This window comes from Leptinotarsa decemlineata, unplaced genomic scaffold (assembly GCF_025532065.1).
Source record: "Leptinotarsa decemlineata unplaced genomic scaffold, Ldec_3_MD MMD2_tig00001719_RagTag_RagTag, whole genome shotgun sequence".
NCBI classification, from domain to species: Eukaryota; Metazoa; Arthropoda; class Insecta; order Coleoptera; family Chrysomelidae; genus Leptinotarsa; species Leptinotarsa decemlineata.
In genome coordinates this window covers 3342724-3351987 of record NW_027412569.1, presented here as the reverse complement: position 1 = coordinate 3351987, position 9264 = coordinate 3342724, and positions in this window count along the sequence as shown.

Sequence of the window (9264 nt, the reverse complement as noted above, 5' to 3'; positions counted from 1 at the left end):
CATAAGTAATGAATGAGTTTCACGACGATCTCAGACGAACGTAATTGTTCAACATTTTTTTGATCCATTTGCAGATGTTTCACAAAAACCATCACATAATCAATATTTCAAACATACGTTTGTATTTATACCAGGACATTTCTCTTTGATGAAAATAGTAAAGTAAGGAAGCTAGGAAAACAGAAATGAAATAGAATTTTCTCTCGTAACACGCACTAAAAGAAAAAATATTACGCATATTACAACTCATAATCATAATGACACACTGGAGACGGCGATTCTCTCTCACGGGTAGTTTCTTCCTGACATGACTGCAACGGACGAGGCTATGTGATACTGGCAGCCTGCTAATGGAAGTAATAAAACTTCCATTAGGTTCATTCGTCTAATTTATAATTATCGGTCTGAGGTCGGAGTGCTGTGGCCACTTCACTTACAATACTAGCGTTTTATTCGAATGTGTAACTGCTGGAATTTTATTGACCAATAGAATAACTCTCCAGTAAAACTGCCCTTTTCATTTTTAATGCATTGAAAAAGCACGTTGTTTGCATTCCAGAAATTTCATCAGTATTGAATTTTGGCAAACATGAAATAAATGTGTTGCAGATAGCCTTCAACTAACATTTCTGTTGATCTACAAAACACCTACCATTTTCTGATTCAAATTCATATATTTACTATTAACCCTGCGTCCGACACGTGGGGTGAGACATACCCCAGCCGTAGAAAATTCCATATAACTTTTCGAAATTGGCACCCCAGCGTCGAATATACCGGGTGTCAACGAATCTATTAGACAAGTCATAATTTCTAGACTATTAGGAGAATTGAAATGAGATTTGGAATAGTTGAATGGTATGTGGAGGGGAATGTTTTCACATATTTTTCACTTTCCGGTCACTTCCGGTTTCAGCGGAAATGGCTCCGGTTCTGAATTTTTAAATGGAACACCCTGTATATTGTAACATTTTTGGATTTCTGAGACAATTCTGGATCAGAAACTGACATTTCCGGAAGTTTTTCAGCCTACTTGATTTTTTCAGAGTCACTTTTAAAATTGCATCTAGGTGGCCATGATCGGACGTAAACTAATCTATGGACCTCAGGTGATATCAGAAAATTGCAATAGCGGAGTTTTAGTGACTAGTGTGTTGAATATGAATGAGACAAGTTTACAAAATAACATTTTCGTGTCTAACTATTATTTTTCAAATGGCGACCATTTTTTGACAAGCAATTTCCGAAAAAAGGATTTTTTGACGAATCTAACGTTACTAATTTATTTGCGATTGGATCAACAAATTTAACTAATAATTTCAGCGATGCACTTAGATTTTTTGCAATATCCTAAGTTCTTGAAAATTCCACTATAGTAAATTTTCAAAGTGCATCCCTCCTTGTTCAAGACACATTTCAGCTCGTTCAATTGTTTCTCTCAACACGTTTTGTAACATTTGAGGCGATATACTTCTAAATGCCTGTTGAATCCTTTCTTCTAAGATTTCGAGAGTGGCTGGGGCTGTTGCATAGTAGACCCTTTCTTTTACATATCCCCAAATGAAGAAATCCAACACAGTCAGATCCGGTGAGCGGGCAGGCCACCGTACTGGACCGTTGGTTGCAATAACTCTATTATTAAAATGCTCTATTAAAAAATCAAGTACGTCTCTGCTATTATGGGGTGGTGCTCCATCTTGCTGGAAGTAAATTTGCCGTAAAACTTCTAAAGGCATATCATTAAGATGATCCTCGATTTCATTTTGAAGAAAACCCAAGTATCTAACCCCTGTTAACTGACCTTGAAACAATATTGGACCAATTATTCTGTTTCCAACGATACCAGCCCAGACATTGACGCCAAACCTTTGTTGAAAATTGCCCTCTCTCATTGCATGTTGATTTTGTTGGGCCCAGTACCGACAATTCTGCTTATTAAACATGCCATTATTTGTAAACCGTGATTCGTCGGAAAATAGAATGAAGTTGATAAAATTTGGGTTAACTCTATGATTTTGAAGCAACCAATCACAAAATACTACTCTTCTATTGCCGTCGTCAGCATACAAATGTTGATGTAACTGATATTTAAATGCTCGATATCCGTGCTTTTTCAGTATTTTTCTTGCTGATTCGTGACTTATCTGCATTTCTCTACTAATTTCTCTTAAAGAAACCGTTTTGTCAACTTCTACCATAGTAAGAACGTTAATCTCAGTCTCCTCATTTATGACAAACCTCTGTTCTGCGTCTCGATTTCCCTCTTGCCTAAAACGACTCTCAACATAGGGAAAAGCTGCTGAGCATACAACTCAGCAGCTTTCCTTGAATTTCTGTGGCATTCTCCAAACAATAACAACATATCCACTTTTTCACTTTGAGTATACATTATTTCGACGAAAAATTAAACTAAAATTAACGAAAATCAAGAGAAACTTCTACTTTCTGCTCATAAAGCTTATGTCACTGTCATAACCTAGGTGAGCGTTTTGTTCTCCAAAGTGGACTTGATGGAAATAACCGCAAAATATTATGCATCATTCCTATCCATGGCACCTTGACAAAAGTAAATGAATTTGTATCGAGTATTTTCCTCAGTAATATTTAATGTATGTTCTTATTTGTAATCCAATCGCAAATAAATTAGTATCGTTAGATTTGTCAAAAAATCCTTTTTTCGGAAAGTGCTTGTCAAAAAATGGTCGCCATTTGAAAAATAATAGTTAGACACGAAAATGTTATTTTGTAAACTTGTCTCATTCATATTCAACACACTAGTCACTAAAACTCCGCTATTGCAATTTTCTGATATCACCTGAGGTCCATAGATTAGTTTACGTCCGATCATGGCCACCTAGATGCAATTTTAAAAGTGACTCTGAAAAAATCAAGTAGGCTGAAAAACTTCCGGAAATGTCAGTTTCTGATCCAGAATTGTGTCAGAAATCCAAAAATGTTACAATATACAGGGTGTTCCATTTAAAAATTCAGAACCGGAGCCATTTCCGCTGAAACCGCAAGTGACCGGAAAGTGAAAAATATGTGAAAACTCTCCTCTCCACATACCATTTACCTGTACCAAATCTCGTTTTGATACACCTAATAGTCTAGAAGTTATGACTTGTCTAATAGATTCGTTGACACCCGGTATTTAGTAGCTTCCGCATATAGTCTCCACTCTCATATTCACATCTCAAATCAGTTGTCGTTTGACGTATGTATGAATCAGACCTGTTTCAAAGCGACTGGGTTGCACTAAACCCCACATGTCTCTATACGTTCCAAAATTGTGCGCATTCAAAAAAAACCAAATCGAATAGTTTTTCAAATCATTCGATGAAAATAGGTAATTATGAGCGAGAAATGGCCCGTCTTGAGTCCTTATGGGATGAAATAGGAAGTGATGATGAAATTGACGAATCTGATGGTTATGAAACGAGCGATAATGTTATCATCGTTAGTAACTATCCAGATTTCGGAGATCAAAGACGAAACTGTGGAACCTCCATCCGAAAGACTCGAATGAAATGGTCAAGGAAGGTCTCAAGATTGCCATCGTGCCCGTGATCGAAATACAAAATACATTTGTAACAAATGCAATAAATTCATATGTCTGGACCATGCAGAAATATACTGCAAATCTTGCGTAGAAATGGCAAACGTTGATGACCTGTAACTTTTTATGATTTTCAATAATTTTTTTTAAATTTCCATTTTATGATGTTCGAGTAAATTTATATTTTTTTCCATCAAAAGAACTCATTGTTTTGGTAAAGACGGAATATAACGATTTATTGCTCGTTTTGGTAAATCAAAAATTATTTTATTGCAAAAAGAGATATTACAGTATAGAATTCTCATAACAACTATGTTGCAATTCTAAAAAATGTTAATTTCAATAGAAAAATCATATTGGGGTCTCACACACCCCATGTGTCCACAAATGTTACAAAAATCCACATGTCGGACGTAGGGTTAACAAATATGTCTTTTAGAATACTACATCGCACTTTACTCTTGAAGACTATATAAGTATTGTATATATGTACTATCAGATGACTTTAAATGTATCCCATTGATCACCAAATAAAATAAAAATCAAACCTTATTCATTCATTCCATAATTATTACTTTCATAATGTATATTGTTGTTTTCTTGTGATGCAGTGTTTGGAACCTTTGGTGTAATAATGAATATTACTGATGTTTTCTCCCAACACCAAAACGTTATTTTAAAACATCGACAGGTGTTTCGATCACCAAGTGACCATAATCAAGGGGAAGATTACACTGAATATACTAACAATGTTATTCTCATTTATACCACGGATACCTTTTATAGATACCTTCGTATTAAGTGTCTTAAATTAATTTCACAATACTGTCTTATCTTGTCTATTGAATGGGGGACGAGGGGTTACCCATAGCCGTTTCCTTCTGGAAGCGGTTTTGTTCCATACACAAATTAGTGAGAGAAACGAATTCATCAATTTAGTTATTATTAAAATTACTTGTCGTCCCACCTGGCAAATCTGTTCATGGGCAGATTCGAAATGAAAACCAATGATCGATGATGTTTTCTCGATATTCGATAACAATAAATCGAAACTTGAGGACTTGTTTGTATGACTCACAAAATAAGAGACAACTTCCATTTTTTGACGTTTTGCTAAGGAGGGGCCAATACGAGGGTTTAGAATACGATGTTTTTGAAAAAGAAACAAGCACGTTTAGGTATATTCCTGACATCACTGTGGACAGCACAAACCTGCTGGCTCAATTTTCCAGTGCATCGTGTTTTGACTTCCCCTGTCACACATATGGGGTTCACAAAAGAAAAACAGATAATATAGGAAATAGCGGTTTCTCCAGGGGTATTGAAGTTGATATTATAAGGAAGAAAAAGTTTAGGCTGAGAATGAACGAAATCTCGACTTTTCGAAACGACAAAAACAAGATGAGCAGGTGATCACTTGTATCCGGCAAACTCATCAGCCTTAGCATTGCCTATGATTCCTGTCATGTCTCGATGTCAATTTTGAATTTATCAATACCCTGAGTACAACCTGATTCACTGTAGAAATATTAATGCACTCATTTGTAATTCTACCTTGGTGTTTGTGTCAAATGTATATTTCTCATATGATCCGTACATGTTTGATGTTTTCCACATTTTACGAATTCCAAAACACGCACGATTCCGAATGAGTCAACAAATTGTTAATACAAAATGTGCAGGAAGTCTATTTGAATTTGTCTCCAATGCTATTGTTGGTGTAGGTAGTTTAAATCACATGCCCAAACAAGCAAATCTTTCTACACTGTCTAGTTAGAAAACAACAGTCGTTCATTTTATAAGTCGACCAAACCAATGGAGCACATATTTCAATGAATTGACCACAATTGAGTGTAGCTGATTTCTTTTTTCCACTGTTACTTTCCATGTCTTTGTGTAGGCGCTTCTGGTCAGCATCATTGCTACCTTTACCTGTCTGATTATTCACCTCGGATGGTGGTTCTTTTTTTTATTTCCAAAATAACCGCATCAACCGCGAAGGGTTATTAGCGGAGGAAAAATTAGGTATAATTATATTTCATGTAATAATTGAATAGATTCCAAAAAGGTTAGTAAAGAGTTCAAGTTCACTATGTGTGGGGCAGAATTGAAATCACTGGGAAGTATTGTTTCTTGACATTCATATTCAAAACTGGACACTTCATGATAATGTGTTTCACACTGTTGATTACACCACAAATATCACACTCCGCAGCATATTCTTTTTTTTTAAGGTGTTGGTGTGTTAGTCTTGTGTGTCCGATTCTGAGGCGAGTAAGAATGACTTGATGTCTTCGTTGGGCCGATTGGTTGTTCTGGAAGCGCATGTCGGAAAATGGTGATTCTTGATCAATCTGGATCCTGATATCTCTTCCAGTTATTCAAGTTTTCTCAGTAAGTTCAATTGTTTTGCTCTGGAAGAAGTCTTGATCCAGTTTATTGAATCCACTATGGTCTAAAAGAAATTGGAAGTAGTTCAACACAATGTTTCATAACGAACCAGATACAACCTTAGTGAAGCTCTAGCTACCGATGCAGCTACTGTTTTAACCATCATGGTCTTCGACACCTGAATGATTCATTCTGTATTGATTTTTTTGAGGGGGCGACTAATTTTTACATCTACAACATCAGTCAAGTTTTCACTAGAGGTATTTTACTATTCAATTTCCTTGAGTTGATGTTGCTAGCTTCCTTAAGAGTGGAAATGGTTGGACACTGAAATAGAAACGGATGAAAATTTCAAAATGAAAAAATCAAATCAAACGCGAATAAACTGCAATGTCATACTTGATAATATTCCTAATAACTGATAAAATTTGACTATTATTGATGGAAGTTACTTGGGTATTTGTTCATTATCACTCAATTCACACTTTCACTCCACAGGTATCCACTCGAATTATCCGTCATCTCCAACAACGAATCCACTCAATATCACTGAAGACATTTTAAAATTCAAATTTTGTTATAACTAATCATCCTCATCAATTGAGCACTCTTTCACATGAAGTGGCTGAGGAATATTCTCAAGCTGCTACAACGTATAAACACATTGACCCGTGAGTATTCGAGTATAGTGAAAATCACTCGGTACCGGAGCACAATCAAAGGTGAAGAGGTCCTCGATGCTCCAGTTGAACAATGACTACGTGTTGACTGTCTTTCCATCAAACCCCTCGGGGTGCATTATAATTAATGCCACGAGAAGACGCTACAGTGTAGTTATAGTCGAGTAAATGCTTGAGTAAAATTATTGAAGGAGGAAAATGAATATTACTTGATGATGAGCAATTTTTGGATACAAACGTTCAGCCAAATGAACATATAATAAACCATAATACAATGAAGCAGTGAGCCAGTTGAATACCACCATTCTCGCTGACTTCATTTCCACGAATAACATCACAAGTTACTGATCTGTCTCTATGGACATGTCGAAGTATGACCGTTTCTCCTTTATTAGCTCGCGTAAATCGATTTCTCTTTTATGGATTTCACTAATTTCAATTCCGGATTGAACCTACCTTTATGGATATTTTCAGATTTTAAAATTTCTGCAGCAATATGTTTATTGGCGTTGCAAGTCCCCATCAACGCGATATCTGTACCAATTCCCAAAACTTCTAAATTTATCGAATTTTTGTTGGTTTTGATATTGTAATCGAGACCTTCTTCTAATAGATGATTTTCCTGTTCTGTGAAACTAGTGTTCGTGAGATTGACAAATCTGTAAAAGAACCTATGATGTGAAAATAGTTCACTGTCTTTGGGCTTTTTCTTTTTCTTCGGTGGCACAGCTCCTTCAGTTAAAATATCCGAAAAACTCATTGCAATTATTGAAAACTACACCAATTTCAAATCAAAATTCACTTTGAAGAATTATACCATACGATCAATGAAATTCAAGATATCACTCTCCCGGATAATGCCAAATTGATTTCATTCGATGTAAAGAATCTGTTTCCCAGTATCCCTCCGAATGGAACGATTACTTTGGTGGAGAATCTATTTGACAAAAACTCTATCAATCCAGTAGTGAAAAATGAAATATTAGACTTGCTTACGGTATGTTTGTCACAGAATTACTTTCAATTCAATGACAAGTTTTACTCATCTTGCAAAGGTCTCATAATGGAAAACCCACTTATTCCTATTCTGGCAGAGATTTTCAAGGACGAGTAACCCACTGGTAAGAAGTTTCCTGTATTGGTATAGATATGTGAATGATATTCTGGTATGTTTCACGGGAACGAACAGACAGTTGACAAACTTTTTGAAGTTCATAAATTCTCTTCACCCATCTATCATTCACAGTGGAGATGGAACATGTTTTATATAGGTCAAACTGGAAGAACGTTCAAAACCCGCATAAAGGAAACAAATTCATTTTTCAGAACGGAAAAGTAAATTCCACATATACCAGTCATCTAATCTCAGAGGGACATGAGTTCAACCATGAATACGAACCCCTCCATTTCCAGAAGAAAGGTTTGAAACTCAACGTGTTGGAGAGTATGGAAATAAACAAATTCAAAAACTCTCACTCACCATCTTATGAACGATCAAACTGACCTGAATAATTCGCCATTATTGAATCTGTACATTCGCAGGTAATAATAGTTAGGTATATTTACAGGTAGACTTTTGAAAAATGTATCAATACCTGACTTTTTCAAGTATATTTTTTCAGGTAGATTTATTACTTAGGTAGACGAATAGGTACTAGGTTATAGTATCTAAGGTTGTAATTTAGAAGTAACTCTTAGTTATGCTTGAAGAAGCTATTGTATAGCGAAACACGTGTCGCGGTTTTTGTAAAACCCTTATAGTGGAAATCATAGAATGAACTCTATTGATTAGTGTTTTGAATATGGATTTTCATCGAGTATCGGCCAGTTCTATTCAATCCTTCTAGATATACCTCCTCCCGACGTTTTTCTGGAGAGAGAGGCCAGATGTAGTGCCAATTGCACAAATCAATCTAATGCAGAGTATAATAGACGTTAGAGGACACGGGAAATCACAGCATTCTGGAAATGACCTCTAACTGCCAACTACAAACTGCCTTATACATTACTCTGTTACCCATTAGAGAGGACTGGATCCTCCAAGAGGAAGCTATAGTTGTTGGTTTACATATGGATCAAAGAGACCTCCAGGTTCTGGTGCAGGTGTTCAGTCGCAGACCCAGGACAGAGATGTCAATTTGCTCAGTGAACTATGCGATTGTACTCCAAGCGGAAATCTGTGCTATTAAATTGTGTGTCTAGATATTGGTAGAATCCAACTTCATACACAAGTCAATAAAAATATTCTTGGAAAGTCAAGCCGCATTGGAAGCTCTTGACTTCCACCGAGCAACGTATAAATTAGTAATTTATTGTCAAAAACGACTCTCCTGAAAAGGAAGACTCAACAAATTGTCTCCGATCTGGATTCCTGGCCACATCGGCCTGGAAGCACTGAGGCTACTGACTCTCTTGCAAAGGAGGGTGCTGCAAACAGCTTCATCGGACCAGAACCTGTCATTGGCATAACTTTAGGCATTGCCAAACCACCATTGAACACCTGGATGGTAAGAAGATTCATGGACTTCTGGCAAAATCTACCATGACTGGCTCACTTCAAGGCGTTAATCCACCCTTTGAAGCTTGAGACCAAACGGTTGTTGAACTACAGTAGATATGAATTACGATGTCTAACTG